Source organism: Myotis nattereri, assembly GCF_964212035.1.
Source record: "Myotis nattereri genome assembly, chromosome: 14".
NCBI classification, from domain to species: Eukaryota; Metazoa; Chordata; class Mammalia; order Chiroptera; family Vespertilionidae; genus Myotis; species Myotis nattereri.
The window spans coordinates 40502012-40523327 of record NC_138089.1 but is presented as its reverse complement, the minus strand read 5'-3'; positions in this window follow the sequence as shown (position 1 = coordinate 40523327).

The following is a 21316-nucleotide window of genomic DNA, read 5'->3' as shown; positions in this document are numbered from 1 at the left end:
CTATGGGGGTGTATTTCATTCTGCTGGATGTTAGTTATTGTCACAAAGGGACTCATTATGTGACAAAAGACTAGTCATCTTAATTATTTTTTCTTTCAAAGGAGAAATGAGTGACATCAGACAGACATACTAAACTAAGACCTATCAGACAAAACAGAGCTGTTTCCTTCCTCAATTATCTCTATGTCTGAGTCATGCAATTCACTGGTGTTATTTTCCCATTACTACTCACTAATTTGTTATTGTTGTCAAGGCAGTTTACCTAGACAAGCAAAGAGTATCCAGGGTCATCCAAGGTTTGAGATTACCTGTCTTGGACTCGGACTGTTGGTTCTCAACCGTAAGTCAATGCCTTCATGATGGAAAGTTATTGCCTCTTGCCAGTCTAGTCCTGGCATTGCATCAAACCTGGGCACAGTTTCCTTATTCCTATTTCTCCCTTTCCTATGCATTCATGCCAGAAAGTTGGGTCCTACAGTGAAGAGATAGCGATTCAGAGCCCAAACACAGAATCCAAACTGTGAATGCATTCAAATGCCACCTTTTAATCATCTATACCATCTATGTGTTCTTAGGGAGGTCACTTAATCTCTTCTGGCCTTGGTTTCCTCATCTCTAAAATAGAGATATTTATACTACTTCTTAAAAAATGCTGAAAATGTAACTGAAATTAATTTATGTAGATATATATCAAAACTGTGTCTGGCACATAGTAAATGATCATTATTATTAAGCTATCTTAGCATTTAAATCCAAGTGACTCCCTAAACTCATAGTATTTCTTGCTTTGAAAATGTTTAAAATTGTAGCTGGCTAACTTCCCTGACTTCTTAAAATAAGACAGTACTTTCCCATAACAAACACGACTATTTATTTTTCCTTTGGCCCCAGTGCCTTTTAAAAATGAATCTATGTTCAAATCTGAAGCAAAACCAAAGACATTCAGCAATGGTGGATGTTTTCTAAAAATAAAGACTTACCTCACTCTTAGAATCAATCTGGAGTTTCCTGTGGAGGCCAGATGCTGAAAGCCTGTTGAGAGAACAGCATGTGATGAAATCGACAGAAAAGACCACAATGATCCTATCCTGGAAATGCATTTGTCAACACAAAGCCCATCCACTCTCCTCTCCCCACGACCTCTGGCTGTGACCACTTAAATCTCAGGGCATTGTGGTGCAACAGCAGTGATGGTAAACTCTGGACTCCGGAGTGAGGGGTCAGGGCCAGGGGGGTAGCAGGCCTAACGAGATTTTGATTCTCTTCCCCGCTTCTTTTAGTGACATATTTGTTTTCATTTTATGGACTGTGTCTAGGTTTGGAGTGAGGGGCATGCAGATAACACAGACATGTGAATGTGGCAAGTTCTAGCACAGTGGTTGTCCAAGTGTGGTCCCTGTCCAGGACACATCAGCATCATCTAGGAAACTGTTTGAAATGCAGTTTGCCGGGTTGACTCAGGAACTCTGGTCTTGGAGCTCAGAGATCTGTTCTAACAAATGCCCAGGTGATTCTAATGCTTACTCAAGTCTGGTTCTGGAGAGTGTGGGGACCTCGTCTCCTGTGCTTGCTCTGCCATTTGTTCCCTGTGTAATCTTGAGCTAGACCTTATAACCTCTCCCCCTCTCCCCTTAGCACTCTGCAAACATAAATGGAGATAACGTGTCCCTGGATGGTAAATAATATGTGAGAGTGCTTGGTAAAGTATAGTGTGATATGGACATGGATCCTTTGTTTAAGCCCATTGTCACTGGCACAGGACCAGTATATCAGAAGGGGACTAATCAGAGGTTTTGTAAAAGCTAAATGAGTTTTTTCTAATCTATCTATCTATATAAAAGCCTATGTGACCATTCGACCGGTAGCAATGATGCACACTGACCACCAGGGGGCAGATGCTCAACGCACAGGCATGGAAACATGGAACAGTCTGATGAATTTCAGAGGGGAGAGGGGAGGGTGGGAAGAGATTAACTAAAGATCTTATATGCATACTAGAGGCCTGGTGCATGGATTCATGCACAAGTGGAGTCCCTCAGCCTGGCCTGCAGGGACCAGGCCAAAACTGGCAGTCTGACATTCCCCTGAGTGGTCCCGGATTGCAAGAGGGTGCAGGCCAGGCCAACGGACCCCACTGGTGCATTAGTGCAACTGGTCTCTAGTTAAAAATAAAGATAAAATAGCAATAGAGCTGTTCTTAAAGTATGGGGTTGCCTTTCACATGCAGACCAGACTAGATGGGTCAGAACAACCCGTAAGGGCAGTGCCCAGGTAGGGAGGTGGCAATCCGATAGTTATGCCCCAGACAGAGGTTCCACTTGGGAGGAAGAGAGCAGAGGTTATTGCTCCTTGTTGCATTTAATTGTGGGAGGGTGAGGGTGAGAGGTGGCTTGATTTACCTCTAATTGTGTGGAGTCACAGTCAAGAAAAGTTAGCTCAAGGAAAATACCTTCATAAAATTACAGCTATTAAAAGGGTAGCCTGACTGTTTAGGCCCCAGAAAAGTATATTTTCTGAGTTGAAGAGAATGCATTAGCTAGCAGCTTCCTGAATTCAGATTGAAAAAAACTCAAGCTCATTCTCTAGTCATTTAAAAGGGATGCAATTTTCTAGTGACAATAAGGGCTATTCAATGTACCAGGTGAAATGAAAGAAACAATGTGTGGCTCATGAAGCCACATTCCAAATTAGGATTCTTTTTTACTATCAATCAAATGGGTGATGCTGTCTGTCCTTATACATTTCTTTAAAGTTTCTTAAGTGTGTCATTGGATTTTATACAAATACTAGAGCCCTGATGCACGAAATTAATGCACAGGTACGGTCCCTAGGCCTGGCCTGTGATCAGGGCCATCTTCCCCGGCTGCCAATAGCCAGTCCCAACCCCCTGCTGCCACCCACCCCCCAGTTTCCCATTCACCATCAGGTGATTGGAGCCTGCGGCCAGGGGAAGGAACCAAGAGGTCGGCCATTCCACCCACTCACCAGCCCTGCCCCTGCCACAGATTTCCCTCTATGTGTGGGGCAACCAGTGGGGTGGGGACCTTGGCATGGCACCACCTGCATCCCCTGCCACGCATCCCCAGTTCCCCGTTTGCCATTGGGCCATCAGAGCCTGCCAGCCGGGGAAAGGGACCAAGAGGTAGTCAGTGCGACTCATAGTGACTGGTTGAGTGGTCATTCTGGTCCTTCCTCTGTTAGGGTCAATTTTCATATTACCCTTTTATTATATAGGATAGAGGCTCAGTGCATGGGTGGGGGCCCACTAGCCTGCCCTGATGGGGGCCCTGGATCTGGGTGGGAGTCCCTGCTGGGAGTGGGGCCGGCTGGAAGAGGGACCAGGGTAGTTTGCTGGCCGGCCCCACCCCCAATTGGGGTGGGGGTCCTCACTGGGGGGTGGGGCCACTCAGGGCAAGGGGCCTCAGATGGTTTGCAGTGTGGCCACGGCCCCCATTGGGGTGGAGGTCCCTGCTGGGGGGTGGGGATGGCTGGGGCAAGGGGCTGCAGGTGGTTTGCAGGCCAGCCACGCCCCTGATTGGGGTGGGGGTCCCCACTGGGGGGCAGCGCCAGCAGGGGCGAGGGGCCAAAGTCTTTCTGGTCTCGCGTCATTCTGGTCGTTCTGCCATTTCAGTCTCTGGGCTTTTATTATATAGGATTTAAAATATAATATCTGCATATAAGATGCCTTTGCTCTAAAATGACATTTTCAAAGTCAGAAGTAACAATGAACCCATGAATCTAAAGCCATTTTTTCATACATTTCATAAGAAGGCTGTTTGTAAAAATTGCTGGTGATGTTCTTTTCCTTTCAAAGGTCTTTCTTCTAGTAAAGTAGAACCTACATACAGAAAACACTTTTTTTTTTTCTCAATGGAAGATTGAGTTTCAAATGCCTAATAATGAGCTATACTTTATGTGTTGCCCTTCATGGGTTCAAAGGAGGACATAATATGACTGTGAAAGTATTGTTCTTTAATTTCTTTCTCAGAGTTTAACGTTTTCCTTAGAAAAATATTGTACACATTTCATTAGATATATATCTAAGTATTTCATTTGGGAGGATGCTAATGTAAAGGGTACTGTTTTTCATTTCAAATTCCACTTGTCAATTGCTGCTATATAGGAAAGTGGTTGACTTTTGTACATTCGTCTTGTATCCTGCAACCTTGCTATAATTGCTTATGTTAATTCTAGGAGATTTTTGTTCCTTCTTTTAAATTTTATAAATAGCTGATCATGTGATCTGCAAACAAAGACAGTTTTATTTTTTCCTTCCCAATCTGTGTGCCTTTTATTCCTTTTTCTGTATTATTGTAAGAGCTAGGAATTTCAGTACTATGTTGAAAAGGAGTAGTGAGAGGTGACATCCTTTCCTTAATGTTCAAAGGAAAGCATTAACTTCTTTTTTTTATCACTTAGTGTGATGTTGACTGTGTTTTGTAGATGCTCTTTATCAGGTTGAAGGAGTTCCCTCTATTCTTATTTTGCTGACTTTTTTAAAAAATCATGAATAGGTATTGACTTTTGTCAAATGCTTTTCTGAATCTATTGATCGGATCATGCAATTTTTCTTCTTGAGTTTGTTGATGTGATGGATTACATTAATTTATTTTTATTACATTAATTGATTTTAGTTGACCCAGCCTTTGCTACCTGAGATAAATCTCACTTGGTCATGATATATATTTATTTTTATACATGGCAGTATTTGACTTACTAATACTTTATCGAGGATTTTTGCATCTATGCTCACGATAGATAGTGGTTGATCTGTAGTTTTCTTGTAATGTCTTTGTCTAGTTTTAGTATTAAGATGATGCTGGCCAGGTAGAATATATTAAAAAGTATTTTCTCTGCTGGTAGAATTTACCAGTGAACCCATATGGACCTGGTGCTTTCTGTTTTGAAGGTTATTAATTATTGATTCAATTTATTTGATAGATGTAGGCCTATTCAGATTGTCCATTATTTTTTATTTTATGGTAACATTTAATAATTACTTATTTACAAAGTTCCAACAAATATATATGAAAGCATTTATATTTCTGATTTTGTAACCAAACTGACTATCAAATTTGATTACGTCCCTTGCTTTCCAAGCTTATTTTCATTCTATACCAGTGATGGTAATCCTATGACACGCATGTTAGAGGTGACATGCGAACTCATTTTTTTTGTTTGATTTTTCTTTGTTAAATGGCATTTAAATATATAAAATAAATATCAGAAATATAAATCTTTGTTTTACTATGGTTGCAAATATCAAATTTCTATGTGAGATGACACCAGAGTCAAGTTAGGGTTTTTCAAAATGCTGACACGCCGAGCTCAAAAGGCTCCCCATCACTGTTCTATACCATAGCCCTAAATTTCTTTATTCAAAAGTTTTTTTCAGGCTTTTCTCATCTTTCAGCCCTTAACATGAGCTGTTCTCCTTAAGAAGAGAAATGCCATTTACTGATGTCAAATATGACAATGTAGAGTGTTAAGTTTGCCCATATTTTGATGTTTTGAGTCATCACTTTACCAGTACTTAATCCAATCCCAAGAGAGAATTTGTTTTCTTCACAATGAAACTATGCATGGAGCAAGTAAGGAATCATTCTGAGACACATGGAATACATCCAGCATATGACTCAAATTACCTATAGTTGAATTAGATTTTAACTCTGTATGATTATGGATTCCATTCTAGACTTTATGGAGAAATACAAAATGTTATGGCTTTTCTACAACCATTTAGAAACAAGTACCCAATGTAACATAAAATGTCTCAAGTATACATCTCTACATTATAAAACTAATGATTGGCTGTACCTAATATTTTAAATGTCAGAATAGACATGTAACACTATTCTAGAGTTACTCAATACATCAAAATTATGGAAGAAGAGTCATGATTTATAAATACATTATACCAATTTATTTAATATTATACAATTATATAATATTATAAACATAAAAATAACATATACTATTATAAAGAATCACATCTATCTTTAAAAAATGGCTTAGGTCTTTCTGCCAATGTATTGCTTATTTGTATAGGGTACAACCAAATAAGTAATGTCCAAAAATACAATCAATCAAATTATGTTAAATGTACATTAATTCAATGTTTATTTTGGAAAGCACATAAAGCATATAAATGATGATATTAAAAATAATAGAGGAAATTCTATCAACCTGGTATGACAGATTGCATTTTCCAGTGATGACACATTCTCTCCCATCCAAATATTTTCATGGAAAAAGTAGATTTCTATTTTCTTCCCTTGAAACTGACTGTAGTATAAGTAATGCTGTGTGAAATCTCAGGCTAATGAATGTGCACACAGCTTCCACTTGATTCTCTTTTATGACATCTGCTCTGGAATTCAGCCACTGTGCTGTGCAGCAGCCCAGGTCCTGGAGATGCTACATGTTCAGGTATTCTAGCTGACAGCCCCAGCTAAGTTCTCAGCCAACAGCCAAAATCAGCTGCCGTACATGTGGATAAGTGAGCAGATTACTCTAACCCTCAGACACCAAGCCACTCACCAAAGCCTCCCCAACTGATATTCCAGACATCCTGGAGTAGAGATAAGCCGTGTCCTCATGACCTTGGTTGAATTTCCAACCCCGTCTCCCATGGGATGCCAAGAAAGGTCTGTATTTCTGGACTGTGAGTTGTCCTGATATTGAAGTAAGTTTAAGGTGGTGTGCTATGCAGCAGTGGTAACCAGGACACCTGTTTAATGCTGTGGGGCAGATATCTTCCCTTTGCTTCTTCATCCCCACATCTACTGTCTGCCTGTCTCCACCACACTCTCTTCCCTGTGGATGCTGACCTGCATGGAAGACAACAACAGGCTCCTTTGCATTCGAGTGTCCAGTTATGTCAGTCAGTTGGGGACCCCAGAGGGAGTTCAGAGGGATGGGTTACAGAGAGGTGGGAGGAATCATTCCTCGGGCTTCTTTCTTGGAAAAGTTGCCTGAGTCTGTGGTCTTTAACTACAGGCACTGCTGCTCTAAGGTGGCCCACTTTATACTTTGTCTTCCGGGTTCCAAATTTTTGTTAAATAAATGCTTTCTTCTCTACCTTGCAATCTAGTAGGAGTGGGGTCATACTCATCTATTATTTTTGCTGCCTCGGCATTTATTTTGTGTGTGTTTAATGGACTCAGTTAAACAAAACAAAACTTCCCATTTCTCTGCTCTACTTAGATAAGGTCCATGTTCTGACTTCACCTGTCTTCCTGGACTTCTGCTCTGGCTCACCAAACATATGGGACATCTGATACTAAGTTCCTCAAGTTCCCACCAGACAATCTCCTGGGACCACCAACTACCTTTAACCTAACCAATCCCCCATGAGCGAGGGAATCCCACTTGCCTAGTGTTATGGACCTCATTAAAGACTCTGGGCCACAGTTCCCTTCCTCTCCTTCCCCACCTACTGGTTGAGCCCTTGCATCATCCAACTTCCTGTCAGCCCTGTGAGGCCTGCTGCAGTTTCCTCTCTGGGACTTATAGGTAACCAGAGGCCCAGTGCATGCATTTGTGCACAGGTAGGGTCCCTTGGCCTGACTGGCTGATCGGGGCTGTCTTGCCCAGTCCTGATTGGGGCTGATCAGGGCCAGCCAACTGGGAGGAGGGACTGTGGGAGGTTGGCCGGATGTGGGAGGTTGGCTGTGGAATGCACTGACCAGCAGGGGGAAGCTCCTGCATTGAGCGTCTGCCCCCTGGTGGTCCATGCGTATCATAGCGACCAGTCGACTGATCATTCGGTTGTTCGGTCACTTAGGCTTTTATATATATAGATATATAGATAATTCTATTTTCCTTTGGCATTCTGGTCTCTGGAATGTCATTCACTGTGTTGCACTAGACACCACTATACCTTAGTAAACCTTGCCATGGGAAAATGTACAAGTCCTAACTGCTGCAAACACCAGGGTCCTGCATCTTCTGGTGGTTCCCCTAAAGAGTATGACATACATCAAAGAGGCCCCTCTTACTAGACAAACACTAGAAAAGACATATATTGACCATGGATTCCAAACTACTGTCTCACTCTCAAACCAGGCTGCCGATAGGTGGAGAGTCAGATATCCTGATAGGCCCAGGACTATTGTGGCTTACCCCTGTTTCACATATTATTATTATTATTATTATTATTATTATTATTATTTGAGATTATCTTCCATCTCAAGTGTGTACCAATTTGGATGTTAACCATAGGGTCGCTTTAGCTTCATCTGTGCTCTGGAGAGTGTTAAAATTGCCATAGACCTGGAATCCATTTTTGTTAAGTTAGGTTATTAGTGGTTTTGATTTAGATCCTGAAGAGTAGGCCTTTCTTCCAAATACCTTCACATAACCGGGTTGAGACACCCAATACTGTCTTTTTCCTTCCCAAGGAACTGTAGTTGACCTTGGCTATCGCTTGATTCATTTTATAATCAGGTTTGGGGACTCAACGGAGTGGAAAATAAAATGGGAGGAGGCAGAACTTAATATGACCACATTCAGTTAATATTTTTGGTCTGATGAATTTTTTATACAGTCAAGAGCAAATATAAATAATTATACGTACTTGTTCATTCCTTTATATGTAATCACATAGGCAAAAACCTATTTTGGTTGCGAATTCTTATTTTCAAATTTCCGGGAGACTTCATCTAAACCAAACCCATAACTGAGGAGGTCACTGTTATGGGCAACCAGCTACCCTCAACAGAACAGGATTGACCACAATTTGCCAAGTCATCTGGCTTAGGCACTCAGAGAGTGGTTAGGTTTAGTTTTAAAAATAGGCAAGTATCCAGACTTTTATACATGACTGTAATCAGTGAGTACACTGGACATCCACGCAAGAGAACTGAATTCAAATTCAGGCTCTAGAATTTACCACATGCTCTTCAACAATATCCTCAACTTCTTTGCATCTGTTCCAACTCAAAAGTTGTTCTGAGAGTTGAATGCTATATTGTTCATGACAGCATACAGCAGAGCTGGAAATGTCCTTACAAATCTAGAAATGGTACTTCAGTGTGCATAGAATGCTTTTCTAAGGTTTCATCAACTAGAGAACAGGTGAAGAGTTATAACACAGAACACGTATCCTACTATGGCCCTTTAATAGGAACTGACACAGAGATACTCATTTTATTTTGCTAAAGGAAGGAAGGCCAACCTACATAACCATACAATTATTTTAAAAAATCTATAATTATTCATAAACTTGCTTAAAGGGCAGCAGGATAAGTTGCAAGTATGTTGTATATAGATTAAGACTTTATTATATACCTTTAAAGTAGAGTTTGATGATGTGTTTTCAGGATCAATTGTTTTTATTCCACACTAGAGGCCCAGTGCATAAATTCATGCACCAGTGGGGTCCCTCGGCCTGGACTGTGCCCTCTCACAATCCGGGACCCCTCGGGGGATGTCGGAGAGCTGGTTTCGGCCCGATGCCCACAGGCCAGTCCGAGGAACCTCTCTGGGTCCAGGGTGCGGGTGAAGCAGATTTGGGCCAACAGTGCCCCAGCAGCAGCCTAATCCACTGCCAATTCTGCAAGGAATCAGGCTCCCTCCTCTACTGGTCAGAGCATCTTCCCCCTGGTGGTCATTGTGTGTCATAGCTACCAGGCGAATGGTAGAACTAACGGTCGGACAGTTGTTTAGGCATATATATATTTTACAAAACATTCACCTAGATTGTGTCTCTCACTCCCAAATGCAGAGTTTTATTTTTATCTTCAAGATGATAATCATAAAGAACTATTATCCTACTGAGCCTATGTCATGTCATAATTATTGCTTTGTTAGTGTATACTTGTAACAAGATAAATGGGAGCACCAGCAGCCATCTGACTTGGGAGAGCTGATTAAAACTGTAGGAGGTCAACAGAAAATAAAAGAGATGAACATTTTTTCTCTCTTTTTAAATTCTCACACAAGGATATGCTTTTACTGATTTTTTTTTTTTCTTTAGAGAGAGAAAGGGAGGGAGGGAGAGAGAGAGAGAGAAGGGAGAAGTCAGAGATATTACCTCACAAATGTGTCCTGACCAGGGATTGAACCTGCAACCTAGGTATGTACTCTGACTGGGAATTGAACCTGCAACCTTTTGGTGCACAGATGATGCTCCAACTAACTGAGCTGCCCGGACACGACAAAAGAGATTAGTATCTTAAAGTTCCATTCTAGGAACTGGTTGTAGTTCAATCATTTGAACAGTTTGCACTGCTCAAGGAACCTATATCTCACAAGCTCATTGATGGTGCTTGGTTCCAAAGCCAACCCACAAAAGCCGATTTAATGCCTAATGCACCTGAAGCAGTCTTTTCATCTACAGGGCGATGTGGTCAAGGCTTTTCCATACGGTGGTAGGAATACGTCTGTCACTTTAGACCAGTGGTTCTCAACCTTCCTAATGCTGCGACCCTTTCATACAGTTCCTCATGTTGTGGTGACCCCCAACCATAAAATTATTTTCGTTGCTACTTCATAACTGTAATTTTGCTACTGTTATGAATTGTAATGTAAGTATCTGATATGCAGGATGTATTTCCATTGTTACAAATTGAACATAATGAAAGCATAGTGATTAATCACAAAAACAATATGTAATTATATATGTGTTTTCCGATGCTCTTAGGCGACCCCTGTGAAAGGGTCTTTTGCCCCCCCCCCAAAGGGGTCGCGACCCACAGGTTGAGAACCATTGCTTTAGATTGTAAGATAGAGAGTTTCCATCTCCCGTCTAATCTCTTTAACTTCCATCCAGTAGAGAGGAGAATATGCTAACCGGAGGATTTTGTATGGAATGTTTGCCGTGGACTGAGTTTAATGAGGATAACGATTAGGGGAGGCATTTCTGGGATGAGGAAAAAATAGGTGTTAAGTGACTCTAAAGGACCATAGATAATGTTGAGACTATTAACTTTTTATTCATACCTTAAATCTCTTATGTTTTAGAAAAATGGACGTTTTAAGTAAAAATTACATACATACACACACATACCCAATGTCTGGCATTACATATGGTTGTAAATTAAACATGTATTTTAAGAGCTACAAGAAATCAGGTATTTTAGTGTATAATTACAAATAAACAGTTTGAGTTTTTGATGGGCCCCCAAAGAAGCTTTCTACAATTATCCCAACTGTGCAAGGAGCAGAAAGTGAACTTTCCTAGCCTCACAGGGAAAAAAAGTCTCCCTAGGACAAGTCTTATTGAACTATTGAGCAGGGGACAATTCTCTAACTTCATGTGAGTCCTTCCAGAGGTCTTGACCTCAAATTCTGAAATCAGAGAGGTAGACTCATTATTAGTCCTGCATTCACTGTTTGAACATTCTACTTAGAAATGAGAACTAGCCTCAGACCCTGATCTTAGGTTGGGGGCTCATGTGGCAAGGTTGCCATCTAGTGTGCTTTAGGCATCATTACATTCTTAAACCAGAAAATTTAGAATTGCAGTGTGTATGCCTGCTGATATGCTACTATGAGCTATATTAGGGAGGTTTTCTGGTGATTTTAAGATGCAGCCAGGTCAGAGCTAACTAACAGAATTCTATTCTTACACATATTTTACTATGACTAAAAATATCCAAAATGCAGCCCTCACATTTGGGATACTTTGCAGTACCATAAGACAATACAGGGGCACAATCTTGAGCTCTGATTTGTGGGAGGAATCAGAATTGCTAAAATAAAATAATGTATATAAAGATTAGAATTATCAGATGTTTTCTTGCTTTGCTGCTAATTTTCAAACAAATTTAAACAGTTTATGTAAATAATGTTGGTGTCCTTAACTTCCTTATTGTTTGACAAGGTATCAGTGAATTCATGCCAAAGACTTTAAAGAGAGAACGGTAGCTAAGAGGTAGCAAAAGATTGTGGTAAAGAGCATAGATTTTTAAAGCCAGGCTGCCTGGGTTTGAATTCTGGCTCCCCTACTTAGCACCTGTGTACACTGTGGTCCTCATGTCAATGTGCCTCAGTTTCCCCATCTGTAAATTAGACTAGCAATAGCAATTATAGAGATGTTGTGAGAGTTATGCAAAACAAAGAAATCTAGCTCATTTTTATTTTTTATTTTATTTACTTATTTTTAATATTTTATTGACTTTTTACAGAGAGGAAGGGAGAGGGATAGAAAGTTAGAAACATCGATGAGAGAGAAACATCGATCAGCTGCCTCCTGCACACCTCCTACTGGGAATGTGCCCACAGCCAAGGTACATGCCCTTGACCAGAATCGAACCCGGGACCCTTCAGTTTGCAGGCCAATGCTCTATCCACTGAGTCAAACCGGTTAGAGCTCTAGCTTATTTTTAAAAACGATATATTCTGTTCTTTATTGAATAGCCAGCTTTTTAGTTTGAGTCTGTACCATCTTATTTAGACTCATACATTTCACAGTTAATAAGGAAGGAAGCCTAAATAAAACCTACCCTCATATTTATTTTTCTTCTCTAGATGTCAGCCAGAGAAGGCGGACTTGTTTTCTGTGCTAAAAATTGCATTTTAAGGTTCAATGCAGTGAAATAGCCAAAAAAAGGTATGGGGCTAGAAATTTGGAAGCATGAATGTTATCAGGGTTTTCCAAAACAGTAGGAGAAAAGCCAACTGGTTTGCAAGGAAAAAGGCACCTGCTTTAGCTCTCTCTCCACCCTTTACTGAATGATATTCAGTGACTCAAAATGAAGTGAAATGTCATATCTCAACTGCCTGAATGACTGAAAGGAAAGAAACAGAAGCCCATTTCATGATATATAATGAAATCATAGAATTCGAAGGTAAGACATACAGAAACCCACAGAAACAACAAAGTTAGCGGTGAAGGCTAGCTCCAGAGGCCCTTCCAAATACCCAGGACAGATTTTTAACAAACGAAATGAAAAAACCTTTTTATTGGTGACTGGCTCCTTTAGGAAGCACTGGTTAATCATTTAAAACACATGTAGTCTGGAGAAACCAGCCAATTTTTTAAATACTGTTTACTTATATAATCTCCTGACATCCTCTTCTTTTAGTAGGTGTAGGAGCTGATATTTACTGGGGATAAGATGAGAGGTCCAGTGTGGATAAATTACTCTTGCCTCTTAGAGTATTGAGCCAGAATTGAAAGCAGGAATGCCATAGAGAAATTATTCCTATTGGTTAAAATATTTTCTGATGTGAGCACAGAAGGAAGCTCCCTTGAACATCAGAGAGCAGAGACATCTAAGAACAGAGCTGACAATTCAGTTGATTATTTACTCTTGCTTTTTTGAGAGCTAATCTTTCAAACAATCATTTAGATATCTAATTAGACAACCACTGGCTGTAGCAGACACCTTTGGCACTCTCCACAGTATTCCCTCAGCTCATGTCTGATTTCAGCAGCAGCTGTGCTGGACAGTTCCTGTGGATGCAGACCTGGGTGAACCTGGATTTGCCATTGTTCTTATTCAATGCTTTCTTTAAAACCAAGGGAGCTTGCTAAGGAAGTAGGGGAGACTTAATACCTCCAGGGGAGATGGTTGCATAATGGGAAATTGGAGTCACTAGAATACTAGAATAATGCCCCAGGCATCCATTCTTGTTGGGCAGTTCTGAGGTGGGTTAGGCAAGTTGCTCACAACAATAACCAGTTCAGAGGACAGACTCTCCTTTTAAAGCTCTTCGGTCTCTTAATCTCCTTAGTTTACTTTCTAGAATCTTGGGATAATCTCTTCCCTAAAACAAACAAACAAACAAAAAACAAACAAACAAAAACAAACAAAAAAACAAACAAACAAAAAAAGGCTTACTCTGTAGTTCTTGTTTTAGACTCTGCTTGTAAATGAACCCAAGCAGACCCTATTTTCTGGTTTGGATATGTCTGGCTCCTCTTTTACAGGTCATTCCTCATTGGCCAGGAGAAGCATTCATGAATCACTCAACTTACCCCTGACTTCCCTGCGGTGAATCTTAAGCCACCTATCTGGCACCTCTTGGGGAAAAAACAAAAGTTCATGTTTAGTATTCTCTTAAGAAACTATGAATTACTCTTTGAGGATGGGAAACAGGGGCTGGAGGGAGTTTACTGAAGACCCCACTCTCATTCCTGCAGAGCACTTCCCGGGGATCAGGAAAGTCTTCAGGGTGCCTGCCTACACAGAGCCTTGGTGTACATTTCCCTGTGCCTACAAACCAGAGGGGGTTCTCTGAGTTACTGCACTATATCTAGAAAGGGAGGGGGGATGTCAGGCTATAGCATGCCTCTTCACACATCTAGTTCACAACTGTTGCAGTGAAACCAAACATTTACTTGAACAACCAACTAGGGGCATATGCTTTGCTCTTTCAGATGCCCTGAAGCTTCATTAGAGAGGCTAGAACTCTGGTAACAGTTGTAAACAGTATTCCTTGTGCATTCAGCAGGCATAATAATGTAAGGGTTAAAGCATGTGCTTGAAGCCACAAAGGTATGCATTTGAAAGCTGGCTTAACCGTCAACATCTAGTTGATATCGTGGTGATCTGCCCAAAATTCCCTTTGGGAAGGAGAAGGTGATTTCTCCCAATGACTGGGAGACTTCCTGCTGATAGTTTTCAGCTGTCAGCCAACTCCAGGAATTATTCCTGGTAATCCTTTGCCCAGGGTCACACCCATTCTTGAGGCAGCTGACCCACATCCAATGGCTAGCTGGCAGGCATATGCAGAAATTGTTTCTTCCTCGATGTTGGCCCCATGATCTTATTTTTTTTGCATGCCTTGCATTTTTTTTGTTAAAAACTGAATATTTTAGATAATATGTTTTATGCTCTAGATTTTGATTTCTACCTCTCTCAGGGGTTGTGGATACTGCTGTGTGTGTACCCCTTCACCCCCTACATATTTAGATATTTGCTTAATAATTTTCCTAAACAGTGATTGGCTAAAGGAGTGATGGGAAATTTCAATCTGAACATGATTTATCTAATCCATTTTCTGATTTTAAGGAAACCCAAATTTCTAAATGCTTAGAGATATTCATGTATCCCACAAATATTTGTATGTGCCTAACTCTGCTAAACTGTGGGAATATAACAGTGAATAGGAAAATAACCATTTTAACCTTCATGAAGCCTGCAATCTCTGAGGCATGGCTAAAGAAGGTGGAGAAAATATCATAGTAGACCATATTCAGGGAGTGGGTTTGTGGATATAAAGAAGGAATAATGTAAGTTTTTTTTTAAAAAACAAACAAACAAACAAACACTTGGCTGTATTGGTCATTTCAAAATTATTTTTTCTCAAATACAGCTCAAAGCACCTAATGAAATTCTGAATTATCCCAGGCAATGATTGGAGATGCAAAAGGAAGTCGTGGCATTTTAGGATATTTTTTAAAATTAATTTGCATATTTATTTCTGTCTGTAACTAAATATGGTAAATTATTACTGTACCTTCATTTCTTTTTTTGGGGGGGTGGGGGTGGGCATGTTCCACCTTTTAGTATCTTTCAGCTTATGAGCCATTCAACATACACTTATTTAACATCTATGGAACGTGAAACACATTGCTAGGCACAGAAGACTCAGAGATGAATACTTTTCCACTCTGTGCTTGTGGGGGCACATACATACACAGTCGGAGCCTTCAGGTGACCCCCATAATGGAGGTGCACAAAGTTACGCCCTCATTTCTTATCCTGTGATGGTGGAAAAAGAAAGCAAAGGAGGGAAAGGAATCGTTAGTGTTTCTTTTGCATCCACAAGAAAAAAACCAACCTTCCCTAATATTGCCCACTTCAGTACTTATACAGGTTGTGGTAAAAGTAGGTTTACACATTTGTTCATATGGAAATAATACAATAACTAATAAATAATATTACAAGAAAAAAACTGTTTCGTGTACTCACAACTGTATACCTACTTTTGCCACACCCTGTCTATCCAGGCAAGGATTCTGATAAAAAAAATTGGTTTCACTTATTTGTAATCAGAATGTTACTGCAATAGTCAGAAACTAAATAGCTCTTTCATGAGTATTGGTATTCAGTTGCATCTAGAAAATAACTAGGAACTGATGAATTTCGAATTCATGAGGATTAAAAACCACTGATAAATGCAAAGCAGTAGCTCTGGCCTGTGGGTGGTGAAAATTTCCAAATAATAATGAATAGACTTGATTGAGGCATCAGATGCGGTTTTTATAATGCAATTTATTTCTGTGTGGTTGCTTTCAGGACACACAGTACAAATCACTATACAAATCATTGCAGTCTATCCAGCAAATACAATTTACAGCTATAAATAGGGTATTGCATATATCAAGAAACTACAGCGTCAAGGAGCCAAGAATGACTTTGAAAAGGAATGTCACAAAAAATGGCATATTTGAGACACATTGAGTTGATTTGATTGTCCTATTATTGAGGCCATGAGGTATTATAGCTCAGGAAGAAAAATTTAGATTTTGAAGTGATGAATTACATCTTCACCAAAAATACAGATAGTTACATCACTTCCCACTTGACAAACAAAATGAGAAAAAGATACTCATAGAAATGAACTCAAAGGGAGTTCTCTCTTGCTTTCAAAGATTTATTTCTCCACTTACATGTGACTTGTCCCTTCCCCCCCTAGAATATGCAAGAAGAGCTTAGCTTCAGGAGAGGCAGTCTTTGCTCAAGAAATGACCCTTCAGCTTCATTGTGGAGGGTCCCTTCAGCTGGTAGAAAATCGCATTTATCCTCCCAAGTAAAATGATTTGGCTGTGAAGCATAATGAATGGTAATTTTCAGAAGGAATATGATTTTCAAAACAAACTTCACAATATCATATTCAAGAGGTTTCTTTGTACTGCAATTAATGGAAGCAACTTCCCCAGCTGAGCCTGTGAGCCCCCAAGGGCGATGTTGTTTCATCTCAGAAAAAGTCGAGATCGATGGGCTGCAGGTATCATCAGCCCAGTGCAGGAGAGGGAGGAGCCCAAACCTAAAATTAAATCCAGCCCCTCCTACAGCAGAAGAGATCCTGGCAGTTTGGAGATGCAGGAGTGCATCTGTGTGTATTTGTTAGGGGAAGGGAGTGCGAAGAGAATTTCTGGCTGACCCTGGAACTGCATGTGCAATTTTCAGAACTCCAATCTTCAGTCTTGCTTCTAGTAGAAACAATAACCTGGGAACCTATATTAGTTTCCTATTACTGTGCGACAAAATATCACAGATTTAGCAACCTCAAACAACGTGCATTCAGTATCTCATAGTTTTTCTGGGTCAGGAGTCCAGGCACAGCTTAAATGCGTGCTTTGTTTAGGATCTCCTGATGCTCTCCCCCTGCCCCCCCCCCCCCCCCCCCCACACACACACATTGATTTCTAGAGAGAGAGGAAGGGAAAGAGAAAGAGAGAGAAACAATGATGTGAGAGCAAAACATTGATCGGCTGCTTTCTGCATGCTCCCCGCCCCCAAAGACTGAGCCCACAACCCAGGCATGTATCCTGACCAGGAATCGAACCGGCAACCCTTTGGTGCACAGGATGACACTCAAGCAACTGAGCCACACCAGCCAGGGCTGTAGTAAAGATGCTGACTGGGCTGCATGCCTTTCGAGAACTTGGGTTCCTCTTCAAAGGCCACGTGATTATTGGCAGAATTTAGATCCTTGCATTTGAGGGACTGAGGCCCCCACTTCCTTGAGGCCCCCCCGGCATTCTCTGCCACGTGGCCCTCTCTTGAACATGGCAGTTTGCCTCTTCAAGGCCAGCCAGCAGAGAGCGTCTCTGCTGCTGCTTTTTGCTTGCTCCTAGAATCTCTTTGAAAGGATCTAGATTTGGCCAGGCTCACCCTGGATAATCTCACTGTGGTTTTCTCACAATTCAATGGCTTGAATGCAAAATCCCTGACCATTTGATATACAGTCATGTGCCACGAAATGATGAGGGATACCTTCCGAGAAGTTGCATTGTTAGGCAATTTCATCATCGCGACAACATCCTAGAGTGCACTCAGATGGTAGCCTACTGCACACCTAGGCACTATGGCATATAGCTTGTTGCTCCTCGGCTACAAGCTTGCACAGCATGTTACTGTACAAAAGAAGTAGAGATTAAATCAAGCACCAGAGAAAATGGTGCAATCGAGATACAGCCAACACAAGATCGATGAGGCTACCGCCTGTATAACAAGACACACTGTTTTATAGCAAATCTGTTGTATAAGTAGAGAGAGTACACTCTGATATAATGATAAAAAGCATAGGGTAGTAAACACATAAACTGGTAACAGTCATTTATTATCATTATCAAGTCTTATGTCCCATATGTAGTTGTATGTATTATCCTTCTATATGACTGGCAGCTCAGTACGTTTGTTTATTCCAGCGTCACCACAACCATGTAAGTAATGCATTGAGCTATGCTGTTAGGGTGGCTATGAAGTCACTAGGCAAAAGGAATTTTTCAGCTCCATTATAATTTTAATGGAACCACTATCATATATGGGGTCTGTTGTTGACCGAAAAATCATTATGTGGCACATGACTGTATAATGCAAACTGCTCATGGAGTGACATCCATCATGCTCACTGGCCCACCCACACTCAAGGGCAGATACATTTGGGGGCTCTCTTATAATTCTGCCTAATTACAGGACTCAAAATGAGGTAGCAGGGCAAATCACCAAAGCCCAGGAGGAATAAAGAGAGTCTACACTAAAATCTAGCAGGAAGAGACTCATTACTAGACACCAGGGCTTGATTGGGATAGGAGACTGAACCAGTCACTCAGGAAGACCAAGAATATGAACAGAAAAATTTTGCTTAGCAATTCAGAATAAAACAAATCCATTAGGGTCATTAGGAATTACTATAATTTGTAGAGACATAAGGCCTGTTTTCCTATCCTGTCTTGGAATGCAAGTGATGTGGGGTTAACACTAGAGTATCATGGACACATGAGACTTAAAAAAAGAAAGGGGGTGAAATGGGGGAAGAGGATCCAATTTTAAGCCTTGCTAGGGGTTCAGTATGAAATTTTAATTTTATTAGATAAAATATGCTTGGATCAAAGTAAGGAATTTAGAAATGTCTGCATCCTGCCTGCTAATCAGTCTACATCCCTTTGACTTCCTAAGGAAATGGTGTCTAAAAGAAACAATAGTGAAACTTAGAAATCAAAGTAGACCTTTATTGATATTTGAGAGAATATTCAATACCATAGTGAAAACTCTCTCATAAAAGATGAATTGGAGAATGGGGCTGAAGCTTGAGGCCTCAACTTCTAAGGATGAGGTCAGAAGGTCAAGATGAATGGTGGAAGCTGGCTCAAACAATGGTTACCGGAACCTTGTCCAAACTATGTATGACCTGATCCAGTAGATATCCTGGGTTGTGTTATGACCGATCATAACCTCTCTTGGTGGTAGGGGAAGGTAGGAAGTTGGATGGCAGCTTTGTTCCCTCGGGGTTAGTGGAGAGGGCCTAAAGAAGTTACACTAAGAAATAGCAACTTTAATTTTAGCTTTCAAGTCTCCTTCTAAATCTCCACTGTTAACAAATCCTTCTCCTCCATCAAATCTCAGGCAAGCCCTTGACCTTTCTGGCCCCTCTCCAGTAAAACTAACAATTCAACAGTCAATTACAATCACAAACACACACTTGGTTTAGTAACTTAAAAGTTCAGTCTCACTTGTATGTAATTAAAACTATCCCCTCCTCCTGTCGCTCAGGCCTCCTGCAGACAGGAAGGCTAGAGTCAGGAATGAGAGTGGAGTTGGCATCTTTTTCTTATTTGATTCATTCTCCATCACCTCACAAACCTTGCTTGTGACCCTTCCAGAGTTGGCACAAGAGAGGAAGGTGCACTGAGGGGAGACGTCCTAACAGGCGGATTCCTGTTTACCTAGCTTCATTGCTCTTGAGATTTGTCAGGCATTTAAAAATAAACTCAACATGCCCCTTGTTCTGGGATAAGTTTTCCACTTGTCATCACTTTGTTGAAGGAAAATGTATCTCTGTCACGGCAGATACCTTATTCCTTCCTAGCCCCTGCAATCAGCAATCCCTCCAGCCCTTTCTACTTACTGCCCTGCGGTTGCCCTTGTGGACATAATTTAAGAAGACCCATGCAGAGTCCCTTGCACACAACCCATACCGGTGGGGGACACATCCATATTTTTCCCTGAAAAACTCTAGCAGTACGGGCTAATTCCAACACAGTACCCACTTCCATCTGTCCTGCCATCAGATCAGCTGGCCAACCAGTCTCTCTGGCTGTTTAGATGTCTCAGGTGAGAGAGAAATACGAGTCCACTCCATATCTACAAACTGTAAGAAACATGTCTAAGTGGTCAGATTGAAGTTTTTTCTCTACTGATAATGGAAAGTGCCTGCACTCTCCAGCTACCACCTACCATCCATGAGGAGATGGGGCTCACAGCACACAAAACCCTCCACTTCACTCATCTCGAAACTTCTTCTCCGTTATATCCTTGCTGTGGGGAGGAGTTTTAGCCACCTCTAAAAAATTTGCATCACACTTCCTTTTAAGATGCCTATGCATTGAGTTAGGGCAGTGGTTCTCAAACAGGGGTTCCAGACCAGCATTATCAGTATCCCTTGGGAACTCTTTAAAAGCACCAATTCTCAGAGCCCACCCCAGAGCTACTAGATCAGAGAGATTATAGGGGTTCATCACATAAGTCTGTTTTCGCAAACCCTCCAGGTGATTCTGATGTATGTTCATGTTTGGGAACCACTGTTTTAAGGCATCTGCCAAAATTCTACTGTAATATCCTCTCACATGTGCACTTGGCTGAACTTGTCAACCCACTTAATCTGTTTCTCATAATAACTCATATGTTTACAGATTCAAGAAATAGCTATAAAGATGATAAATCATAATTACACTTTACTACAATTAGAGCCTGCTGATTATCTGACACTCATCAGACCTAAATCACCAGGACCTGAAGGTTTGGCCAGGAAGGGCAGCTGGAGTAATGTGTCATTATCCTCCCTCTCCCATCTCCCTAGCTCTAGCTTGCTCACTAAACTGCAAAATAAATGATTATTTTGTAAAATATTGTATTAATTTTTTAAGCTTTAATCATACTACTTTGTGTTCTATTTATTATTAAGATACATCATCTTTTTATTTTAGCTGCTACCTTATATAGTAAGCTTTTAGGTCCTTTTGTGGATATAAATCAAGATTCCTCCACTTCATGGCACTATTGATATTTTGGGCCGGATGATTGTTTGTTGTAGGAAGCTGTCCTAGATGCAAATAGCATTCTCTAACTTCTCATAACCCAAATTTCTCCAGACATTGACAAATGTTTCTTGGGAATTGAAACCAACTCTAGTT